This window comes from Anabrus simplex, chromosome 1, assembly GCF_040414725.1.
Source record: "Anabrus simplex isolate iqAnaSimp1 chromosome 1, ASM4041472v1, whole genome shotgun sequence".
Lineage (NCBI taxonomy): Eukaryota > Metazoa > Arthropoda > Insecta > Orthoptera > Tettigoniidae > Anabrus > Anabrus simplex.
Genome location: NC_090265.1, coordinates 1652098712 through 1652125524, shown reverse-complemented (window position 1 = coordinate 1652125524; position 26813 = coordinate 1652098712).

Sequence of the window (26813 nt, the reverse complement as noted above, 5' to 3'; positions counted from 1 at the left end):
CTTATGGGTACAACATTTCTTCAAAAAAGTTCCTTCACTTCGCACCAGGGTGCATGATTATAGTTTTCGGCAGAGACATCTATGAGAGAAAGTTCACACATCTTGCTAAACGGAAAACAAAACAAGTAGAAATGTACACAGTTCAGGAAACTTCACCAGAACAAAATAATTTTAGTGGCGCCATCTTCTAAGAAAATGTATAAGTTAGTCCAGTTTTAAGTTCAGAGTTTCTCCTGTAGAGGAGGTTTTATTGGCGCAAGATTTAAACGTGCGGTGTAGAGGTGTACCTCCTGGTACAACAATAATAATAATAATAATAATAATAATAATAATAATAATAATAATAATAATAATAATAATAACGGATTTACCGGTTACCTCCATCGGGCGCGTCCCATTGGAATTGGGGAAGCTCGCTGGCTCTGACGCCAGCAGAGTCAGAGGGTAGTAGAGAAATAAAGTACCACCGTGAAAAAAACTGGTCCCTTGCCAGGGTTACGGCGAAGACTGGTAAATGACCAGAAGCCAGAAAACATCCTGAGGCAACCTCTAGGGCTAACAACACTAGTTGTAAAAGGATGGGTACCCGTCCAAAGCAAAGTCAAGTCAAAAGGCATGATGGCACAACATTTCAAGAAACATACCCCAGGGGTAAATATTCGGATAAATCCCTCGTCGTGAACGCCACGGCGCACGAGTCTCGTTCGGATTCTGGGGGAGACTCGACATCATGCAAGAGACGAGTCGGAGCGTCTCGGTGTACCCCGAAGAGTCAAAAACTCAGGCCAAAATCCCCAAACACCATGTCAAGCTTCTTTTGGGTGACTTCAATGCCCAACTAGGTCGTGAACAGAAGTACAAGAGAGTTATAGGAAATTACCCTGCTCACAAAAGAACCAATCCCAACGGCCTAAGACTGGTGTCCATTTGTGAAAATCACAACCTGCAGGTCATGTCGACCCACTTTCGCCATCTACCCAGAAAGCAAATGACTTGGCGTTCTCCCGTCCAAGCTCTCGGAGAGTTCCAAATTGATCATGTTGCAATCTCCAGGAGAAACAGCCCTGAGATTATGAATGTCAAGGTAAAGAAAGGCATCAATGTGGCCTCAGCTCATTATATGTCTCTTATCAAATTCAAACCAATTCCCGCAAACACAAGGAAGACAACCAAACAGATCACACGCTTCGACAATGATAAACTTCGGCAAAGGGTCGAGGAGTTCCAGGAGAAGGCTAGACCAAATGACACTGACATTAACAACGCCAAAAGTCTCCTTGTTCAGGCCGCCGAAGACGTTGCAGAAATCAAGAGAGGCAAAAAGCATCCCTGGTGGAATGGTACCTGCGAATCAGTCCTCCAAGAAAGACTTAATGCGTGGAAACAGTACTACTCTACGAAATCAGAAAATGATTGGGAAACCTACAAAACCCAACGTGCCCAAGCAGCTAGGGTGTTCAGAACTGAGAAACGTAAATACGAAAAATCTCTCATTGAAAAGATAGAAGAAAACTTTAGGAAGAATGAAAGCAGAGAGTACTACAGAGCCATCAAACGCAAACTCACTGGCTATACACCACCATCTCTATGCTTTGAGCGAAAGGACGGCACACTGGCGACATCAAATGAAGAAAATTGCAGAATTCTGGCAGATTACTTCAAAAATTTGCTTAATTGCTCTAAACCTCAAAGCGTCATTGAGACCAAGGAACCCTTACTCAGGTACCCAGATTCCAGACCACCCGACAGAGATGAAATCAAGCGCCACATTGCCCGTCTCAAAAATAACAAAGCGCCGGGGGAAGACTCAGTAGTAGCAGAACTATGGAAGTATGCCACAGAGGAATCACTTGATATCTTGCAAAAGCAAATAGAAGAAATTTGGAACAAGGAGACCCTACCCGAAGATTGGAAAATAGCTTTGATCCATCCATTACACAAAAAACGCAGCATGAAGAACATCAACAACTACAGAGGAATATCTTTGCTACCCGTGACTTACAAAATTCTATCACTTGCCGTCCTGGAGCGTTTGGAAGCACAAGTCGAACATCAAATAGGTGAATACCAAGGAGGGTTCAGAAAAGGTCGCTCAACAGCTGAACAGGTCCAAAATCTCAAAACGATCATCAGATATTGTACACTAAGGTCCAAGCAGTATGTGTCTGTTTTTGTGGACTTTAGGAAAGCGTACGACTCCATTGACCGGGAAGTCCTGCTAAACATCTTAAATGAATTTGGAGTTGATTTGAAACTGCTGGCATTAATTAGAGCCACCCTGACCGATACAAAATCCAAGGTGAAGTTCCACGGATGTCTCTCGCATTCCTTTGACATCAAAACAGGAGTCCGACAAGGTGATGGGCTTTCCCCGATACTCTTCAACTGTGTTCTTGATAAGATCATCAGAACCTGGCGGGTGAGATTACAGGAAACCAACTACAGTCCATTGAGAATAGGAACCAAATCCAAGGGGATCGCAACAGACTGCTTAGCATTTGCCGATGATATTGCTGTTCTCTCAAACGACATAGAAACCGCTAGAGCTCAAGTTGAAATTCTAAAGGAAATTGCGGAACATACTGGTTTGCAGATATCGTTTGAGAAAACAGAAGTAATGACTAACATCAAAGAGCCTCCACCAAAACTCCATACAAAATACGGGGACATCACCCGAGTAGACAAATTCAAATACCTGGGTGAGATCATCATGAAAAATGGACTGGACAAAGAAGCACTTCAGGAGCGAGTTTCCAAATTGGAAATAGCCTACCAAACATCCCGCACAATCTACAACAAAAAATGCCTTTCCCAAAACACCAAGATACGACACTATGAAACAGTTCTGAAGTCTGTAGTTCTATATGCAGCCGAAACCCTGTCTCTAAATGCCAACAAAGGACTCCTTGAAGAACTGGAGAAAAGAGAACGCACAATTGTGAGAGGAATCTTGGGCTCAAAGTACAGAAATGGAATCCATCAAAAGAGATCCAACAAGGAAGTCTACAGCAAAAAAGAGAAAATTACCGACACAATCAGAAAAAGACGGGCACGATTTTACGGTCATCTGAAAAGAATGGACAAAACTATAGAAATATTTCACTTTTTTGATTCAAACCCCAAAACCACAATTCCCTGGTTTAGAAATACCAAAGAAGACCTGCAAATGCTACATATCTCAGCTGAAGACGCCCTTAACAGAGATCTCTTCCGCAAGAAAATATTGACGAACCGGCTAAACCGAGACGAGCAGCCGAAGAGAAGACACGGTGCCCCTTGGACAGAGGAGCGTAAGCAGGCCCACTCACAAAGAATGAGGGAAATTTGGGCTCTAAAGAAGGCCAACTACAGTGTCAAATGCAACAAGACTTAACGTGGTCCTTGATGGCCCCAGCGAATTATATTTAATAATAATAATAATAATAATAATAATAATAATAATAATAATAATAATAATAATAATAATAATAATAATAATATAAATTCCTTGTTGACACGTCTTTACATCTGCATGAATGCAGAACAAATATACACACACACGCGCGCGCGCGCGCACGCGGGCAAGAAGGAAACATACAAACACTATACCTCAGGGAACCAACATTGTAAATAAATAGACTCTATGTCCACCATACATCTACAACATATATTTTCACCGCATTATTAGTAAAGCAAAGTCATAAAGTGCTTTTGTCCCGGGAGTCAGTTGCTCAGGCCGAACTTTCCCAAGCAGTTGAATGACCTTCACCGAGGCAGTTCATTTCGATTAAGGTAGTACATAACCACATGTAATTGCTTGTAGTTAAGAACAATATGTTGCTTGGGACACAACATACATGTTATGCACATGCTTTCCTGAATTTTCTTTATTGATTTATGTAGTGAGTTGTGAATTGTGGACAATGAGGAAGGATACTTAATCTCCTATCTCGTTTGAGCTTTACGAGCTTTTATAGTGCTTGCAAATTCCTCGTAAACGACCGGCACGCTTTGTAAGCCTAGATGACCAGCTGTGCTTACATTCCTTCTTCGTTAAGTGAAAGGACTTCCCCAACGCGAGAGACAGCGCTGTACACTCTCCGTCTTAACTGTATAGACACTGAGAGCAAGCAGCAGGAGAGTACAGAATTACGTGCAGCTGTGCAACATTCTGACAAGTGAACCGGCTTCAGGGACCGGCTCCCTTTTGATGTACTCCACGAGGACTGTCACTGACAAGGCAAGCATGCTATTGTACAAGAGTCACCTGCTTTTGGTAACAGCAGAAGTCGAAGTCAGTTATAAATATGGGTACTGAACTGCTTGGCGCTTGAGTCACCGGTTGTTAACTAGGAAATTGAGAGATATATACCTCTCCGTCTTCATTTCCAAGAGAGAAGGAACTGGAGCAATGATACATTTAAGAATGAGAATAACTTGGTGCTTTACAAGAAGGTTTTCATGTAATAGAACTTCAAAATTTAATTACGTCCATTATTTTCAAAATGTTGTTCGGCTCTTCGTCTGAATGGATAGCAGCCTAGTTTTTGGTCCATATTTCTCGGGCTCGATTCCCGGCCGGGCCGAGGATATTAACCGCGTAATGTTAAATACCTTGGTTGGGGTTTGTGCATTTACGTTCGTCACAATGCATTTCTCTCCATAGACACAGAGCACACCACACTAATCACATCTAGAGAAACACAAATTAGTGAATACATCACTCCATGTTGGGTTGATAACAGGAAAGGTATCCGGTAATAAAACTAAGTAAAACGCATATTAGGTGCTGACTTCAATAAAATGGGAGAAAATACAAGTAAGAAAAAGATTTTATCAAAACTCGAGAATATTTATATATAGGACGGTAGGAAACAACGTGAACCGAGCACAAAAGCGTTAGAACGTTGGCCATTCTGATAAGTGATTTTTTTAATACTTCGATATCTCGCGCCGTTGTCATTTTATCAGCTGCTGACTTTAGCCAATCACGTCGATTCGCGCGCGAATTCAAATGGGCCTTACGAGGTGGTGTGCTAAATCTGCATATGACTTGGTCGGGCTTGAGAGCCATGCCGAAGAAAAATGAGCATCACACACTAACACACTGTGGATTTCAACCAATGCCACCGTAGTGTGCTTGCTATGGGCTGAGTCTATCAGCAGGGAGGTCGTCATTCAAGTCCCTCCCCTGGAGAAGTTTATTTATTCTATTGGCGCTCTCAGGGGACGTTTCTCATTAGACCCTTAACGACATTCTGGAAGGTCGACATTGCGGAAGGACCGGCTGATGTATGCAGTGCTAGCAAGAGGTGGGTAACGATAATGCTAACAAAGCAAAGGAAAGTCACCTTCGTACAGGTCATGAAGGCCCTTGGAGGAGTGGAAGGTAAAGGCTTCCACCATTGTTAACCTCAGCACGTGATGGGGTAGAGTGGTTAGCTCTACGTCCGGCCGCCTTTGCCCCAGGAATTAACCTGATACTCATTTTAGGTGTAGGCTGAGTGAACCTCAGGGCCATATGCACCTCTGGAAGTGGAAATCTCGTTTCCTAAATGTTACGACTTCCTGACGGGGATTCGAACCCACGTCCTTCCGGGCGAACCGAGTACGCCTTTACCGCCTCGGCTAGGTAGCCCCTACGGTAATGCTAGCATTGCCATAACAATTTGGCATGGGCCAGCATCAAATAACATAACAAACCAACCCTAGGGTTCTCCTGTACTGATGGTCCTTGCCTTACCATGCGACCGTTCGCGTTGCTCTGCCAGAAAACTTGCAGTATACAATGTGCTTATGGTCAGTGCGACGGAACCTTTCGGCTGTTATTGTTGGATACCTAGACAGAAACATCCACCTCGCCGTCAGATATATCCTCAGTTCGAATCACGAATGGTGAGTAGATTTCGAACCAACCCCAGACCCAGGTACGAATTCCTGACCTGCCCTGGAATCGAACCCGGTGCATCCTAGTTAATGGAAGGCACGCTATTCCTAGACCGAGGGGCCGAACCAATAAAATAATAGCCCTGGCGAATTATTGAGTTTTGCTGAAATGAAGCTTCTTAGAAGATTCTGGAAATGACCAACAATGGTTGGTTGTGGAACAGAATCTGTGAGATACTTTCTTGAGAATCTTCCATGGAACTATTTAAGGAGCGAAACTGGAAGTACGAGTCAGCCTTGCGCCAGTTATGAGATACTCGCGGGCAGGTGAAGAGTCATTGGGAAATGCGTCAGTGAGGAGTAGGACGGTCTTGATTATGTGGAGTGCGGCCAGTTGTGAAGTGAACCTCACTGGGAACCACACTGCGCTGTGAGAGGCCGTGTTAGAGAGCAGGTGTTGACTCACTGGAGGTCTGTGTGTTCGACCACCTTCGTGAGTACTAACTGCGTGAAGTGGAAAACGCGAACGCGAATAAACCTGTAAATAACTCTAAAGATTGGTTTAAAATTTTAGTGGTTAGTTAAAAACATGCTACCTCCTGGACCGGTAATTTTAGTTGTAATAATCTTGACAAATATATTAAATTGAACATCTTTGAAACTATCAACTTTCAAGGGACAATTAATTAATCCTACAAACGTTTCAATGCAAATATGTGCCTTTATGACACATAGTCTACTATAGTGTAAATATTTACGCACCTCTATTCTGGAGACAGACAGTGAACAATTATACGGCTGGGTTAAACACTTAACCTCTCTCAATATTCAACTCGCTGAATGTGAAAGGCAACACTTTCCCCATTTCCACTCTCATCGCCACTCAGACATGAATATGCATTGTGTTATATAAAGCAACTTGAGCAAAATGCTCACAAGTTCTCGTTTAACAACTTCATAGCGTAACGAGTCCTCATTTGGACTGGAGAAAGTGTTTCTCAGTGCATGTTGCACGTTTCAATTAACTTTATAGAATTCAGTGTTGACGAACCTAATACCCCTACATATACGCTTCATTAATACACTCCTGTATTCAACATGTAAGGCTTAATTGATTTTCGTTCTTTGGCTTTCATGCAGATATAAATTCATACCTCAGTATCTCAGTCTCGATTTTAACACTGAATATTTTATTACTTGTCCTTGTTTTGCTTACAGACATATATATCGTCGTTGCCGGGACAAAATCTCCTATGTGACAATATTTTACGAGATATACTGACCCGCAGCACATACGTTATGAAGAGCGAGAATGCCTTGACAATATGAACACAATATTGCACCTTAGATGACAGAACCTTACCGGCCAAAGTTCTAAGCTAAAATTTTTCACATAGGAGGTTTTGTTCCGGCAACGACGATGTACATCCATCTTAATTACAGACTTATGCTTTTCTGCGTTCCGTGTGCAGGCTTCAGTGGATTTTGCAAAACGCGTCAACAATTTTCTCTTTGTAACTAGCTCTGTGGCTTCGTTTAGCTCCATACGACATCTTTTACCGGGCGAGTTGGCCGTGCGCGTAGAGGCGCGCGGCTGTGAGCTTGCATCCGGGAGATAGTAGGTTCGAATCCCACTATCGGCAGCCTTGAAAATGGTTTCCCGTGGTTTCCCATTTTCACACCAGGCAAATGCTGGGCCTGTACCTTAATTAAGGCCACGGCCGCTTCCTTCCAACTCCTAGGCCTTTCCCATCCCATCGTCGCCATAAGACCTATCTGTGTCGGTGCGACGTAAAGCCCCTAGCAAAAAAAAAAAAAATACGACATCTTTAAATCATTAGTAACTGAGTCAATCATCGTTTTGGTCATCGTTTTACTTGTCTTACTCTCCAAGACTGATCCGTTATTCTTCTAGATAATCTATTTCCCTCCATTCGCCTCACATGACCCAACTGCCAAAGCTGGGTTATGCGTACGTCTTCATCCATGGAGTTCTCTCGAGCTTAGCATGGCTATGCTACAGCGCGTAATGCCAACATTGTTAGAAGGTTCCTACAAGAACAGCTGCCACGTATAATGAGAAGAGTGCTTGTCCGAAAGTTCCGGCTTGAATTCGATCGAAAAGTCTCGGAATAAATGGAACTAATTATCCGAGCCAGAAATTCACCACCCCAAATTATTCAAGCACTTGCCTGCCTGAACTGAGCATGGTGCCACTTGTCAGAAGTATGAGAAGCTGTAATCCATACGATGGGTGGCTATGCTCATTAAGATGCTTATTTAATACGCAGAGATTTCTATGACCAGGCACCACTTTGCTCATAAAACGTGGTCCAATCACATCGTATACTGAGTGGCAAAGGAACGCTTTTCATTTCAATTTTAAATTGTTTTCAAGAAGTAGTTTCGCTATTTGCCATACGTCGCATCGACATAGATAGGCCTTACAGCGACGAAGGGAGAGGAAAGGCCTAGGAGTGGGAATGAAGCGGCCGTGGTCTTCATTAAGGTACAGCCCCACCATTTGTCTGGTATGAAAATGGGAAACCACGAAAAACCATCATCAGGGCTGCCGACAGTGGGGTTCAAACCCACTATCTCCTGATTACTGGATACTGCCCATAATAAAGCGACTGCAGCTATCGAGCTCGGTAGAAGTAGTTTAATTTTCATTGCGAGTCTGTTTTCGTTTCAATACGTATACGTATGGTGGAGCTATGAATATATAAAAATTTACTTTTTACCACTGTATGGCAGTATAATATACATTTTAGCATATAGATTACAACCCAGTCGTGAGCAAATACACTGACATATTAAATATTTACAATACGTTCGTACAACGATTTACAGAGGATTTATTGGTACAATGACTTGCAAGTACATCATATAGAAATTTACTGGTAGTGAGTGTGTTTTCCCGAGCTTCTTATATTTTTGGAAAGGGGCATAAGAGTTCTGTAAATGACCCATTTCTGATACATTCATATTCTTCTTCAATATTCATTCCTTATAATTTTACCTTAGTCACTCGTATGACAATCTCATAACCACCTAGTCATTTCAGACTTGTTATTTGCACTACATCACTTCTTATACCTGATGTGATATTTGCTGTCTTGTATCTACCTATTCTGACTACATGGTCAGACCATTTTTAACATCTCACTTTTATGTCACGTACTATACCAGAATCTTGGTATAAATTCCTGATTAGTTTTCACCCACATTCAATGAACACTTTTCCGATTTACAAATGATTATTCATCATAATTGGTTTTCCGTTGTCTTATGGATACGATTGGCCCTGCTCACACAACAGAGCTTTTCTAGACGAATTTTCAACTGCCTCCAAGCTGATTCAATCCTCAAGAATATTTGCGTGGTCTCTAACAATCTTTATCTCATTATTTATAGATTCCAGAGTCTCTTACTAATGTAATGGCAGGTTAAGATGTGGAAGAGTGTGGACGTAGAGTTAATTAAGCTGCAGTCTGGATTACCTGGTGTGTAAATCACAAATCACGGAATATCTTATTCAGAGATGATGACGGTGAGATTCGAACCCAAAGTCTCTTGAATATAAATAAAAATAAAAATAAACATAAACGGTGCATGTGTAAGAGTAGTTGACAATTTTTAGGAAGAAAAGTATTGTTTGGGATGTCACATGGATACCTGAACAAAATGCCAAGTAGATTAAACAAATTATCGGGGACCACCTCTAGGGATATCCCATATAGAGCTTATAAAAGTGTGGTAAGTGTGTGCGCATTGTCTTTGTGTGGTGCTGCATATGTAAATGGCTGCTAGGAGGGTGGTCGTAACTCAGGCGCAGCAGAAGTGAGCGCCCGTTTGCTGATGACGTTAATTGCACTGCCAGATGGTGGAGCATTACGTCACAAATCACAGGTTGCTCCGCTCACAGGAGGCTGGCAGGTGGACGGATTTACGCCTGACAGAAATTTGGGATTAAATATTTTATCTGTGGCAAACTGCAGGACATGATAAATACTGCATTCAGAACGGCTCTAGCAAAATTCTATTTCAATTATGCAGAAATACTGGCGAAATTCAGTACAAAATATTCACGAATGGCTTGCGTAGAAATGAGAAACAAAATTGTGCGCGCAGCTCCGACCTCGGAGATTTGCTTGCTCCACATCCAGGAGAGACCTAATGTCAGTGGTAAATTGGCCATACAGTTTTCATGGGCTTAACTTTGTTTCACCCCTGTGCTCACCTGAAACACTTCATCAGTTCAGAAGTAAAAGTTTTGTACTTTATTTCTCATCATTTCTAATTTTGTGTACTGATGAACATTTCCATAACACTTCCGGAAAACAAAATGTATGTTTGTCAGCAGGCAGAAAATTAACACAATTACCACTGAACGAAAACACCAATTATAGACCGCCACTTTTCATGCACTTAGAAAACTGGTTGTCACACGAGTGTTATGTGGATATAGCGATAAAAATCAGAATCAGTATTCCTTTTGTTGTGTTTCTAAAGTTACATCTTCTGTGCAATTGTAGATTCATATTCCAAATTGGTTGGTGTACCGTGAATCGTTACGTGTTACTGGAGCAGCTCAACGATGTCGAACGCTACACACCAGACCCTTCGTCAATGGACAGACTGCACGCTATTTAAATGATGATGAATGGCGGTCCTGATGATCTCATGGGGAGACCGTGTTAACAGCGAGGATTTCTTCGTCTACCCTGGAAATAAAGCAAATATTTAACCTTCGAAGAAGTAAGAAAAGTAGCCCTTTAGGGTTACGTTTTCGTATTAACAAATTCAAGCTCTGACACATTATCATACAAAACAGTGTAACAGGGTAACGTGGATATGGTGTTTTCATGGGGTCGAAATTTCTCACCAAGGTATGTTCATGATGCGGGAAGCAATTCTACAATTGTCGCCAAACCTCAGTGAAGAGGTGACCTAAGGAGGAGAATAATATCAAGAATAACAAGAAGGAAAAAAGAAAAAGAATAAGAGGAAAAAGAAAAACAAAAAGAAAGCAGTCACACGTTTGGTCACGTGAAGCTCGGGAAGGAAACATCATGAATGGGAAGGAAGCGGTTATTGTCATTGTTAAGTTGGTTGGTGAATAGATTGGCTTATTTTGATACAGTCCCTCCCCATTCCATCCCATTTTGTACTAGTCTCTTTTATTCTACATAACTACCGCATTCTGTTGTATATCTACTCTCATTTATATATAATATCAGAAAAAGTAGCACAGAGCAGACTTGACCTTGATGAATTTGCAGAACAATTTTTCTGGTATAAAAATACGAAACTACGCGAACACGTATTCAGGAATATCGATAGTGGAGTTAAAACCAATCATCCCTCGGGTCAGCACTGTGTAGCCAGCTCGTGCATTATCTGTATAAATGCTCGATGGGTTTATATAGCACTCTGGTTAGTGTATAATTAAAGATATATTCCGGTAACTGTCAAGGTAAGAGCCCAGTAACCTGGCGCATGTGTTTTGAATGTACAGATGAGAGAAAATTATACATACCACAGAATATTTAGCTACATTTTATAGTAACCACAGGGGACAAATTTCTTCAAAATAGAACATTGGAATTCAGTGAGAAACAAGCAAATAAATCAAGTTCCTTGAAGCCAATAGAATATTTGGCATTTTAGCACTTCGGCCTACGAATCCTTGGGACGAATGACAGTAACTTCATTAATAATCTTCAAACAGATCAGGTGGCACGATATGTATCCGAATTTAAATCACACGGTTATCCCAATCTGAATCCAGGGGATCTGCTTATCAAAACAATTGTGGGAAGCTGAACATGAACTATGAATTGGAACAGATTTCAGAGCAGTTAATATTCATGTTTCAGAAACTATAACTTTCAGGTAAACCCCTTAGTGATAATATGCTTTAATACTTCCAGGATAAAGAATCAACCATCCTATGAAATTTTAACTTCGATATCAAACGGTTTCTGACCAAAATAATTTCCTTTGCCCTGATCTAAACCTCATGTAAATTCCATAGAGGTAGATTTTTAAAATCCTTTACATTTCACACATGGAATATAATATATGTTTTCTTTTAATACCCTCACCAGAGCCCTCATCCTCGATTTCAGGAAATTTTCAGTCCTTCCTTATTCGGAAATTTTTTCTCCTCTCTGTCATAAAATTTATTTTATTTTTGACGGGCGAGTTGGCCGTGCGGTTAGGGACACGCGGCTGTGAGCTTGCATCCGGGAGATAGTACGTTCGAATCCCAATTTCGGCAGCCCCGAAGAGGGGTTTCCGTGGTTTCTCATTTTCACACCAGGCAAATGCTGGGGATGTACCTTAATTAAGGTCACGGCCGCTTCCTTCAAACTCCTAGGCCTTTCCTATCCCATCGTCGCCATAAAACGTATGTGTGTCGCTGTGACGTAATGTCACTAGCAATCTTTTATTGTTTTTCTTTTGGAAATTGATCTTGTTCTTATTTTTGTACCGGAACACCGAATGAGTGGCTATGTGGTTTATGCCACGCAGCTGCCAGCTGATCACACACATTTATAAAGACACCAAACCTCTAGAATTCTAAAATGTGTATGACCAATACTAGATAATAAATCCCTGGTTTTATTCTATCGGGCATCTCAAAATTCAAGTGATCAAAATTACTGTTCGTTCCTGCAAACCTAGCCGACGAAACCTACTGCCCTAGTGGTGGAAAATTCTTTGTAATTCGTGGATGTAGTGACTGGTTTAGTGACATGATATGTTTTTGATTACACATGGAAGTACAAAAAATATTATAATCTAAGCAGAGAAAATGTGATTATTGTAATACCTAATATTTCAGGAAGTTGCCCTAACACATGTATAAATCCGACACCTATTTGGAAGCGTAGACATAAATAAATAAATAAATAAATAAATAAATAAATAAATAAATAAATAAATAAATAAATAAATAAATAAATAAATCAATCAATCAATCAATCAATCAATCAATCAATCAATCAATCAATCAATCAATCAATCACTAGTTTATCAGTCACCTAAAACAATAATAATACTATTTGGTGTGCCAGTGCCACTGGCACGCTGTATGGACCCAATCAGCGTACAGAGTGCACCTGTATCCCAGTTCTTCGTCCTGGCCTTGATCACTATAAACGATGTGAACTTTAACAAATAAATTTACATTATCACCTCTCTGGTATCACAACCTTTAAAATTATTATTCATAAATATGTGTAGCTTGTGCCGGCCCCGTGGTGTAGGGGTAGCGTGCGTGCCTCTTACCCGGAGACTCCGGGTTCGATTCCCGGCCAGGCCAGGGAGTTTTAACCGCACCTGAGGGCTCGAGGTCCACTCAGCCTGCGTGATTAGAATTGAGAAGCTATCTGACGGTGAGATAGCGGCCCTGGTCTAGAAAGCCAAGAATAACGGCCGAGAGGATCCGTCGTGTTGACCACACGACACTTCGTAATCTGCAGGCCTGCGTGCTGAGCAGCGGTCGCTTGGTAGGCCTAGGTCCTTCAAGGGCTGTAGTGCCATGGGGTTTGGTTTGGTTTTTCTTATGTGTATCTTACCTGAAGTTATCGATTTTGCTTCCTAATAAGAAAATATCACAAAACACAGAACGTCCACCACGTTTCAATCATGCTTCTCTACCGTCATTGCCACTGAACAAGAGACTTAATAATAATAACTATCTTATTGGTTTTAAGTTCCATTAACTAACTTTTCACGGTTTTGGAGACGCCGAGGTGCCGTAATTTAGTGTAGCTGGAGTTATTTTACGTGCCAGTAAATCTACTGCACCCTACGGGTCAGGGTGAGCACAGTATTTTTCCCAACTAGTCAGTTACATATCTCAGCGTATTCATGCCTCCAGAAAAATGGTTAATTTTTCTATGTTTTGGTTTAACGTGCGTTGAAAGAGAAAATAATGACACCATATGCGGTCCAGCATTACGTAATTCAACGCCCAGTAGTGGATTTGCGTACGCAAACTTCAGTCAACCTTTCGACAAACACATCTGCTTAACGAGAACCTTACTCACTAAGTATAACTACAGACTACCATTACAAATGAAAACTCATCCCATTCTATACAAAAACAATCAAGAAACACATTTATTAAATTATCAAGACTTGCGAAAGAAATGGTTAATGTCAAATATTGCTCATGATCTTCCAATTGTCAACCTAATAAATAAATATTCTAATTCCTAAATCAAATATTCTAGGTCAGCGCTGGCTTATTCCTAAACTACGTTTTCATATCTTAACATTCTGGGTCGCGTATTCCTGAAATGAATTGTTGCTTTGTTTCATCTTCCTATTAAAATTTACATCTGGTCATTTAAGTATACTGTATATCATAGTCTTCTGATCACGGTCAAAATACGGTATATCAGTAAATTATTCCATCACTCACGGTGATAATTATACACCCTCATCAAAAATACAATCATTACATTGTTCAAATTATCGTGGAAATGAACTGAATATGAATAAAAGTGTTCTGAATACTAATATCAGTGACCTAAATTACATTGAAAATTATCTGAGTTCGTTGGTGCAGACTACAGTGAAGAAAATGAAACATTGAATGACGCACAAAGCTTCTCGGTCCAATTGCCACTTAAGTATGGCTCCTAACTAAATATTCGCTCTAATAATATTTCTGATTAACAAAGCATCGATGATATCCTACGTAAATCTCAAATAATTTCCCTACTCTAGCTATATAATTTCTTATGTAACGTATTCCAGTTCAATATGCACGTAGCCAATAAGCATTTTTTCATATATGGATGTGCAAGTGCCTACATTAAGATATTTCAACAATACGTTACCATACTAGTTACATCTTAGTTTGATCTTCCACGCCATTAACATTCATTCAGAATACGTCACAGTCGTGCATTCATATACCCATCACCGGTTGTTATAATAGTCAAACCACTTTCACACTTCATTAAAATATGCGTAATTTTATAGTCCATACCTTGCTATAGTTTCCCCCTGGGGTATACTTATATTCCGTAGTCGCTTTACTTGTGCTCCTATATCGCACATTATATATATGTTTTACTTCCTGTTAATCTGCGCAATAATACATTTAAAGTATCATATATACTTCATTACTTCATTACTAACCTTCGTTTCAACCCATATTTAATTCATTTAACATCTATGATTATCGCGTTTAACCTCCAATATTAATTAAACACAACGATACGTATCACTCCAATAGCGCAGAATTCGTTCCTCAAAACGCAATTTGTCATACAATTTAACATATAACCCCAAATTCAGTATCTATATTTTTAATATAATAACACAGCAAAGAGTATGGTAATTTAACTTAACCAATTCAAACATGCGTCCCTCTGTGACGTAAACTGGGTTTCACTTGTATTACATCATTGTATTACATCTTTCTAACTAACCGGGATTCTATGAAACATATGTTAAACTACGTCGCACTTTTAAATCGTATTCTTACTTCCTTGGATAAGATGATATAGTAAATACGTTACCAATCTGTCACGAGATATCGTCTTAAATATTTCACACTGCACTTTCTTGTATTCACTGCACACTTAATTAACTCACGTTTAGGCTATTCAGATCTATTGCATATACTGGTAATACTCTACATAAGAAATTCTACTACTTAATACTATTACTTAGCTCGCCGTTCAATATCTCGGGCCTTAGTTGCTCTTCGGTCTGGTCACAGGCCTTGGATTGAGAACTGGGCAGGTTCTCCATCACTGGTATCTCGGGTAGAGTGACCTCCTCCACACGGGTCGGGTGGTTTTAACTGCCAGGATGACATCTCCCTCCAGGTAGGTCTATGCCGATTTAGCAAGCCATTATCTGTTCAGGAATACAGTAGACAATATCCATCGATACTGGAAAATGTGAATTCATCATGGTTTTGCGAAGTATATATATATTTTTATAATGATTGCCTCTTTATTTAGGCTATCGTTGCTATTATTTCCACTTAATACAGCTCAATTTCAAGCTCTCGCGACTCAATCAACTTTTTGTTTCCGAACGATTTTGCGTCTAAGTATTTTGACGACCTTTTCGAAATTTCTGGATTTTATTTCTTCTTTACTGTATTTCAACGTTTATCTCTTCGTTTTCTTCAATATTACCGACCTCTGAGCTTAAAATTCACGTTAGATACTGCAAATCTTGCTTATTTCTTTAGAGCGATGTTCAGGAAGTCTTATCCTTACGAGGTCAATTTTTTAAGTCAATTTTTATAATAATCCGATTGACCCTTCTAATTTTTTTAAAACAATTCTATCGATTCTACACCATTGTACACCGCCTTCATAGTGGTAGGTTTAAGTTAGTCATGGCCTTCTGACATATATAAATACCGATATCCTACTACACATTTCTTTGCCTTGGCTGGCCTCTACCTTCCGTAGGCGCCATTTTGTAATACGTCCAGTAAATGCATCGGGTACACTACTAATACGAGGCTGACGTATTTGAGCACCTTGAAATACGACCGGACTGAGCAAGGATCGAACCTGCCAAATTGTGGTCAGAAGGCTAGCGCCTCAACCGTCTGAGCAACTCAGCCCGGCACAAGAGATTTCAAATACTTCCCTGATGATGTCAGCACTAACAGAACACCGTTCTCATTCATGCTTCCGAATTGAGACGTGGTCGGATTTCCCCACACCTCTACATAATTCCTAATCACTCGATTGCAGTGCCAAAAGCCTGCATTCATTTTCAGTCCTCTCTGAATTGTTCATATGGAGTGAGGGCATATGGCGCTGTTGATGGTAATTCGTCCGTCGGATGGAAACATTAAGCCTTGAACAGACCCCTTTGTGCTATTTAACAGGAGTGGGTTATATCCCGGCGACCGGTCTCACCCTCTCTCTTCCTTCCTACTATCATATAGCATGTCATTCATTCCATCCTATGTCCGGCTCCATGGCTAAATGGTTAGTGTGCTAGCCTTTGGTCCACAGGGACCCGGGTTCGAGGGTCGGGGATTTTAACCTTCATTGGCTAATTCCCATGTCCAGGTGTGCCTGCCGTCTTCAACATTAGAATTCATCATATGTAGGGCACCCATCCTCATAGGCGTGCAGGTCGCCTGTACAGCCTTCGCTCGATAGACCTGCACCAGGCCCCTTCGTACGCCATACGCCATTATTATTATTATTATTATATTTGTTATTAACTCCCGTGAGGAGATATACGTCAGGAAGTTCATCCGGTCATAAACAACTCACTATAACGATTCCCCTAACTTAATAGGCGACCCCATAGAGAAACAGAAAAGAGACTATACACACATAATAATAATAATAATAATAATAATAATAATAATAATAATAATAATAATAATAATAATAATAATAATAATAATAATAATAATAATAATAATAATAATAATTGTTACGGAGTTTCGTGGATTTGCAGAGGTGAAAGAAGGTGCAGGGGTGAACAGGTCTCAAAATACGAAATTAAAGTTAAGATAAAATTTAGCAAGGTTATATTTTCTTTCCAAGATTAAGAAATAACAAGAATGGCAGGTACAGAGTAGCGAAGCAACCAATCGAGAATGTACAATTACAGATTACAGGATTTGGTCTCAGAGAGCCAGACACATAATTCTTGAGCAATAAGCCCAACCTTACGCTATACAAGATTCAACAAAGGGGCAGAAGACCCCAATCATGCCCAGGAGATCTTGCTCCCAATTACACAGTAAAGCCTCCTCGAGGCACGCAAAAACAAATTTTAAGAAAGAGCGACCCGCTCTTAAGTTCAAGCCTATCCAAGGCCACACCAAACTCCACTTTCAAGTTGTCCTCCAAGGACATGAAAACAGGGGTAAAATACCCAACCTACTGAGGCCTATTAAGTAAGGAAAGGTTAATTACATGGCCTCTAAAATACCAACTTGAGAGGAGGCGTTCTTGCACTCCTAACACACTTTATATAAAACCTACTTGGCACTAGGCCTCAAATGCAAGGGCTAATCCCATACTAAAGAGGTGACTTATAGAAGGAGACAATTTACATTACGCTAGAAGGAACGGTTGAGAAAATAAGTTCACCTCGAAGCAATATGAGTGGGAGCTCGAGAGGGTTAAGCACTCTCTATCCCAATATGTAGTTTAACAAGATAGAATTGATACCAAGTGTCTTTACATTTTAGGGAAAAGTTACATGGTAAAACGCTTCAGACCTGCCCCGAGAGTTAAACTGCTGAGCTAGCAAGAAAAGAATTTATTAAACGGCCATTACCTGGTGGTTGAATTTTTGCCCGACGAAAGAGGCGCTTCCCGCCCCCTGCTACGTACTTTACACACTGAAAGATGTTACTGAAGTGGCACGGAGACCCGAAAATCAGCAGTTTATATACTCTCGCGGAAAGTTCGAGGCGTTTCAAGAATGAGAACACCCTCCCACAAGAATTTTATTGGCTAACCAAGAAAACCCCTACACAAGATGAAGAAGAAACACATTATTGGTGGAAAATTAATTCGAGAAATTCGGGATTGGTAAATTCAAAACAAGGGGAAAGAAAGGGTTAATATTGCCAACTTAAACAATGACCGAAAGAAATTTAACAAAGAAGAAATTTATGAATTCAAAAATTTCTCCAAAAACATAGTTCTTTCACTTCGCACTAGGGTGCACAATTCTTCAGTAGTGCCATCTAGAAGAGAATGTCCACACTTCTTACTACAGGCAAAACAAAAATACATCGAAAACGACCCAGTTCAGAAACTTTAAAATTTCCAAGTAGTGACATCTTCTGAGAAACTTGAAAATTAACACAGTAGATAAAGTTCAGGCTTCCTCCAGTAGGGGAGTTTCAACTGGCGCTAAGTTTGAATTAGCGACGTGGAGGTGTACCACCCGGTACAATAATAATAATAATAATAATAATAATAATAATAATAATAATAATAATAATAATAATAATAATAATAATAATTGATACTATCTTTGCTATTCTCTTGAAGGACTAGCCGAGATGTGTTCTTTGTCTTCCTATTGTATCAATTCTACGTCCTTTCTAGATCTCGGGACTCCCTTTTTAAATTTTATTTACAATGTACTGTTAATCTAGAGAGAACAATTATATGGTGAACCACTCCGCGCAAGTAAAGAAAAGGACCGTGAGTAATCATGGAGAATACGCTATTTTCAACTATGCATCGCAGAAAAGAAATCATAGCTATTATAATGATAAAGCAATTCGGTGTTAATGAGAAAAAAGTACGAATTAAAAATATTAACTAGGAAGAAGGATTATAACTGAAGTATTCTCGTACACCTATATTTGAACCAAGGAAATAATGTCAGCTGTGCATTGTGACGTAGTAGGGGACTATATTTTACTAGAAGAGTTCATTAGATAACATTACTTAATACAATGGCTTATACCAGACGAGTTGGCCGGGCGCGTAGAGGCGTGCGGCTGTGAGCTTGCATCCGGGAGATCGTGGGTTCGAGGCCCACTGTCGGCAGCCCTGAAGATGGTTTTCCGTGGTTTCCCATTTTCACACCAGGCAAATGCTGGGGCTGTACCTTAATTAAGGCCACGGCCGCTTCCTTCCATCTCCTAGGCCTTTCCTATCCCATCGTCGCCATAAGACCTATCTGTCTCGGTGCGACGTAAAGCAACTAGCAAAAAAAAAAAAAAAATAGGGGCTTATTTTGGAGGCTGTTTCGAAATTCGGTCTTTCACCTGAAAGACTATGTGACAATGGAAAGCGAATTCGGCAGTAAACACTGAACCCTTGACTTACCATTCCATCGTTGGTCGGCCACAGCTGCTGCAGTAGAGCAATATCGAACTCTTAAATCTTGGGGTCGTAGCGGGAATAATTCGGTCACGATCTTAACCAAACGATGGGGTTCAGAAGAGAGCTTAACTACTTGAAATAAGGAGCAAATATGTGCTTACTAACTTTTATTGAATCAATTAATTGCACCAAAAAAATCATTTATATAAAGTAATTGATCAAAAAAATTATTCCATGTTTCAAACGCAGTCACATTGCATGGCATTAGTTTTACTGATTACAGTATCGAAGAACTTTCTTCGGAGAAAGTAGAAATATCACAGATTAGAGAACAGCGAAAACTAGAAAAATTAAAATTAACCTGAATATCGGGCACCTATTGATCCAAACGATAAATGAGAATTAATCCAGACGATCCGTGGAAAATCTGACCTTCAACAAACAAAATGCCAGATTTACTCTTAACTAAGGTTATCCAGCAGTCAAATACCCTGTCGGATATGGAAACACCCGCCGAATGGACCCTTAATCGAACCAAATTGACTATCAGTTGCTTTGGATAGGTTGCTAAATATTACTGGAAAGCATGGTGTTCACTACAAGTTAACAGCAGCATTCACGTTTGAAAATAAAATTCCACCATGTATTGTCATCTCGTGACACCCTTAAGTTATAAAATAATCCCGAAGCTGAAACGTGCATCACCAAAACAGCTGTTCTGAAGGAACCAACAACAACACGATCCGAGAGGATCATACGTTAGGGGCCGATGACCTTCGATGTTAGGCCCCTTTAAACAACAAGCAAGTAAGATCTTACGTTACGTCGTTTTGAAGGGAAAAATCTGCGAAATCCAGGAAACACTTATTCATCACGCATTTAGAAGAAATACCAAACACTGAAGTTAAATAAAAGGTGGTAAATCACTTGAAAAACCAACTTTCAGGTTATAAATGGTTACATTACGCTTAATAAAATTACAAGTCCATATGGTAAAATAAAATAAAAATACAGGAGTTCTTTCCTTTACAACAATGACTACCATCACAGATCCATCTACTTATTGTTTGGCCCAACAAAATACCTACAAAATTATTGATCGACCACAATCAACTACGTATATAAATGAATTATGGGTTCAACACCTGCTAAAACTTACATATCTCCAGGGGCTCCCTTGGTACTAAGAATAATTATGCTGAGCTTATGCATAATTTAAACAATGAGACATGTGTTCCAGATTGAATATAATGAACCAGTACTTTGAAAATTATGTAGGAATAAAGAATTACTTAAAAGGAGATATTGGGTTCAAATCCCACTGCCTTCAGCCCTGAGGATGGTTCCCGGTGGTTACCCATTTTCACACCAGGGAAATGTTAAAGCTGTACCTTAATTAAGGCCATGGCCACTTTCATTTCACTCCTTGCCATTTCCCGTCCCATCTTCACAATAAGACCTAACCTACCTGTGTCAGTGTGACGTAAAGAACATAGTAAAAAAGGAATAAAGATGAACAAGGTTGTGAAGTGTAATTTCAGAAGTAATTCTCTCATAAATGTTATAATATCTATATTTCCAAGAATGGTCAATTCATTATTACACATGCAGTGTCATCATTTACATTAAGGACAATCAGTTCTGAGCAAAGGCTTTTTGTGCGGTGATGATGATGTATTCAAGCATCATATAAAAAAACTGAAGAGGTTCCGCTGTCTGTAATTATATGTATTTTGCCTTATTTTTGATATATATTTATCCGTTTGAGGTCAAATGAAGACCGCATCACTAGTTTCTAACTTTTGTGTCTGTTTGTTTGTCTGTTTGTTCCACCATCACGGGAAAACGGCATTATAGATCACGACCTAACTTCGTGTTTAGAATCTACTCATCCAGGAGCAGGATTCGATATGCATATCTTTTAAAAATCACTGAAGAGACTGGGGTTTATACGAACACCAAAATATTTTATTTAAATGTTCTTACATTATCAACTACATATCGACCAAGCTTGATATCTGGAATCTACTCATCCAGGAGCAGGTTTCAATATGCATATAATTTAACAATCACTGAAGAGATCGTACGAAGACCAGAAGAGATTTTCAATTTTCTGTTACACTATACATTAAGTTATATCTCGACCAAACTTCGTATTAGGGCCGACTCATCCAGGAGTACGTTTCGATATGCATATCGTTTAAAATTCACAGAAAAGACTGGTGTATTGTAGGAAGACCAGAAGTGTTTCTTCAGTTTTCTTTTACACTGTTCATTAGATCTTGACCAAGCTTCACATTATTTTAGAGTAATCATCCGAGAGCAGGTTTCTATTTGCATATTATTTAAAAATGACGAATAGACTGGAGTTTTACACGAAGACCAGGAGATGTTTTTTTAAAAAAATACGTGTAAAAATTATTGGAACAATTGAACAAAATATAAAACGAAAGGAAATTTAACTTTCATAGAACAATTACCGTACCTGTTTCCGCTGTGATTTTTTCATACATAATCTGTTATACTTGCTATCTTTGCAACAATAATACTTAAATTAAAATAAATTACCATTTGTATAATTTACATCGTTTTAGGTTGTTTATAGGGGACCACATTTTGAAACTTTGTATAAAAATCTGCAAGGCTGAATGTTTATATAAAATTGCTTTACTCTTTAAGAAATTCAGCAAAGACGAAGTAAGGTTTATAATACATATATTTTTATATTATTTTGCACAAAATGGGATTAAAAAAAAATTATAACACACAAAGGGCCCCGGGTTATGGTACTCTCCTCTAGTAATAATAATAATAATAATAATAATAATAATAATAATAATAATAATAATAATAGAGAAACTATTTTAGTAAAATATTTTATCAAGGATATGCAGCAATTCATCGCTTAATCAATTATACAATAATTCTGAAAATTAATATTTTCATTGACATGTTATCTCTCTTCAAGAATACAGGCTGATATCATTTTGGAATTTAAATTCCATGCATATGATGAATAATAAATTCGAATTAATCACTGAAGATTTTCCCAGAAATGAATGTCGGTTTCTGCTCATCACGGTGAAAATTCTAAAAATTAACCCTACTGGACATAATAATAATTATTATAATAAGTATAACAACAATCAATCAAGGACATAGAAAGACAGGAACGAAGAGTTCTTCCGAAGATTTATGGGGTAGTTCAAGACAAATGGCATCTGGATGAAGAGACCGTAGAACGACCTCTATGAGGAGGTAAACACCATTACGGATGAAATCAGAAAACGCCAAGCAAAGTATTACCCACACATTTACAGATGGACAACTCCAGAACGGAAGAGAAACTACACAGCATCGCAAAAAGGAGTAAATGGGCTACGGAATGGCCACTAGAGGTTCAGAGGGACCTACAACAAATCAACATAGCGAATCTCGAGGACAGCACCGAGTGCCAAAATAAAATCACAAATGTAAAATTTGAGTCAAGAATATCACGACAACCTGGGAAAAAAGTGGACAGAGGAGCGGAAGAGGAAGCATTCAGAGAGGATAACGAGATTTTGGGAAGAAAAGAGGGAACACACCCGAAGGTGACATTATGTATTCAAGATCAATCGCTTCCGTTAAGGGGAACAATCGTGTAAATAAATAAATAAATAAATAAATAAATAAATAATTAAATAAATAAATAAATAAATAAAATAAATTGCTCTTCCACTAACTTGATTTACGAATTCTAGAGATATCAGTTTGCCTTGAATTTTGTCCCTCAGGAGTTTTCCTCCGTGCCAACGAATCTACCGGCTAGAGGCTGGCATAATTTATCTTCTTCAAATATCACTGGTCTGAACCGGGATATGGACTTAGGCTCACCTCTGTCATTTGAGCTACTCGGTTCATCATGCATGATTTATTTTCACATCGTTATTCCCAACTGAGGAGTACGCTTGAACTAATTTAGCTGATTATTTTGCTTTCGTCTCTTCCCACAATCCCTTCATGATAAATCAACGCTCTCAAAGCAGATCGGTTCTTCACAGTTTCCTGGTTGATTTTGATTTCCCGAAAATCTGGTTTTATTTCATTAAGCCAGTTGTTCTTTTCTTTTAGAGTGAGGCCAAGATTCTGTTGGTCAGTCTATCATTGTTCATTCTGAGACTGTGACCATAGAATTTCAATCTCCTTTTACTGATGGTGTCTGAGATTTTTTCAGTATGGTAATACATTTCATGAGATTTCCTCTTCATCCATATTCTCTCTGTGCTGACTGGCCAAAAATTTTTCGTAAAATGTTTCATTCTTGCTTTTGTATATCTTTCATGAGTGGTCTACCGCCAATGATTTTTCCAATGCATAAAATGCTTCAGGTTTTATTATTGTATTATAATGTCTTAGTTTTGTTTTACCAGGTAATTGTTTTTTTTTGTTATATGTGTTCCAAGTGGTCGATATGCTGTTATTACTATAATAATAATAATAATAATAATAATAATAATAATAATAATAATAATAATAATAATTGAATAATATAATTATATTATTATATATTATATATTATTATTATTATTATTATTATTATTATTATTATTATTATTATTATTATTATTACGGGGTTACCCGTGGACCAGCAGAGGTGAAAGAAGGTGCCGGGGTGAATGGGTCTAACTACCAAATCAAAGTTAATTTTAAAATGTAACAAAGGTTACAATTCTTTAGGATTTCAAAAATCAGCAACAAAACTTTAACGACTTTTCACTTAGTGAGATATCAATGACATTTCAGGTACCATGACAAAGTTTATACAAGGCAAGAACATCCAAAATTTAGTTACTGTTTTGTAATCCGGGCTTCCAGCCCCTCGCTTCACAATTCGTGAGCACACAGCTCAAAGTATACAAAGGCACACATTTAGACAAGGGCAGAAATCCCTCAATGCAATGGAGCACTAGCTCCGTACTCACAATATCAAGCCTCCCAGAGGCACTCTTACAACACAAGAAAAGAACTGACGTGCTCTCAGTTTTCCACGCCTATACAAGGCGACACCAAAAATATCTTACACCCTTTTGACCTTCCATGGACCAACTTACAAAATTTGAAACAGGGGTATCGCGTACCCAAACTACCGGGCCTTCGGGTAAAAGAAATAACAGGTTCAGTAAATGGCCCGAAACTCAGATTGAATGGAGGCGTGTGCTTGCACTCCTAAATATGCATCTTAAAACCTAAAAGGCACTAGGGCGATGAAACAGGGGCTATTCCCAAACTATGGAGGTGACTCGTATAAGAATAATTTAAGACATTACGGAAAGGAAGAAAACCAGTTACAAAACGTAGTCACCTCAAACCAATATGCAGGGGAGCTCGAGAGGGTAAATCACTCTCTATCCCCAAATTACAGTTACAGATTTCATGAAATTTTCACATTAGCCGGCAGAACTTACATTTTAGAGAAGTTGGTTACATATTAAAGTTTCGGATCTATCCCTCGGGATAAACTGCGGAGCCAGCAAGAAATAAAGATGTTAAACGGCCGTTACCTTGCAGAAGAACTGCTGCCTGGGAAAGAGTCGCCTCCAGCCTCCTGCTTGACGCACGCACTAAGTTAGATGACGATCAAATGGCCAAGAGACGTGAAAATTCGCAGTTTATAAGCCCTCAGGTAAAGTTCGAGACCTTTCATGAATAATGAAGCCACACCCTCTCAAATTTATTGGACAATTCAAAATTTACACTCGAAGTCGAAGAAGAAATCCAGGATTGGTTGGAAATTAATTACACAAATTAGGGATTGGCTGGTTTCAAAACTGGCGGAAAGAAAAGATGAATACTGCCAACCCAAAAACAAATGAACATCAATTAGTAAAAAAAAACTTATGAATAAAAAACTTCTCAAAAAGTTCTTTCACTTCGCACTAGGGTGCATGATTATAGTTTTCTAGCAGTGACATCTATGAGAGAATGTCAAAACTTCTTGATAAATGGTAAACAAAACAAGTAGAATTTCATACAGTACTGGAAACTTCAAAATAACCAAATTTCAGTAGTGACATCTTCTGAGTAAAGGTTTAAATAGGCCTAGTTTCAAGTTCAGTTTTTCTCCTGTAGAGGAGTTTTTTGGGCGCAAGATTTAAATGCGCAGCGTTGGGGTGTACCTCCCGGTACAATTATTATTATTAATGGTGTTATTACTATTATTAACGATATAAACATGTATGTTTTAACAAAAGTTATGAAGCAACTATCATTGAATTACATAGCGTTTAACCAATGCAAAGATCCGCCTTTCCTTATTTAGATCGTTGAATTTCAAATACCAGGAGCCTCCTAAAAATGGGAATGTAACATACCAACGCAAATTGTACTTTGCTTTGACTGCGAGATGTTGAATCCCCCGAGTATACGCTTTTTTTACATTAGACTTTTTGTAATGGTAACATGTCTATGTATCGATCCCTGTTTCATGTGCTGCCGTGATATATCCGAAACACATTGCTCCGGGGACACAGTCTGCGGGGAAATCCTTCGTAACATTTACTCCACTGAAATTACTTGTACAGGATGATGTGAGGAAAATAAAATAACTTCCTCTCGGCCTGTGTAACGTGCAGGATATGGCCTTCTACCATGAACTATTAACCTCCGTAAGGAAAGTTTACTTTGATGGTGGTGGTGGTATGTTTTAAGAGGAAGTACAATAATATATCGCCAGAACAAAGGGAAGGGTCATGAAATGTGTGAGAATCAAAGGCTTCGTATGTCTCACAAAACTTATACCGACAGCGACGGAAGAAAGCAAGTGTTCTAGTAGCAAGCTCAACCTGTATTATTGTATGCCGTAGTGTTAAGTACTGGAAATACTTAAGTTGTATGAGAATCTGTGTATGATGATGCTGAATTTAGAATGTTAAACTAGTAGTAGTTCTTGTAATATTTTCTTTCTATGGAATTACTTGCTGTACTCTTGCTTGTACTCTTGTTGTTGTTGTTGTTGTTGTTGTTGTTGAGGTGGTGGTGGTGTTTGTTTTACACTAAATTTTGAAGTACGTAAGGTACGTGCAAATTTGTATATGACGGTGTTGTAATGATAAGCTCTTAGTAAGCTCAAGCTATACTGTAGTATTGCAA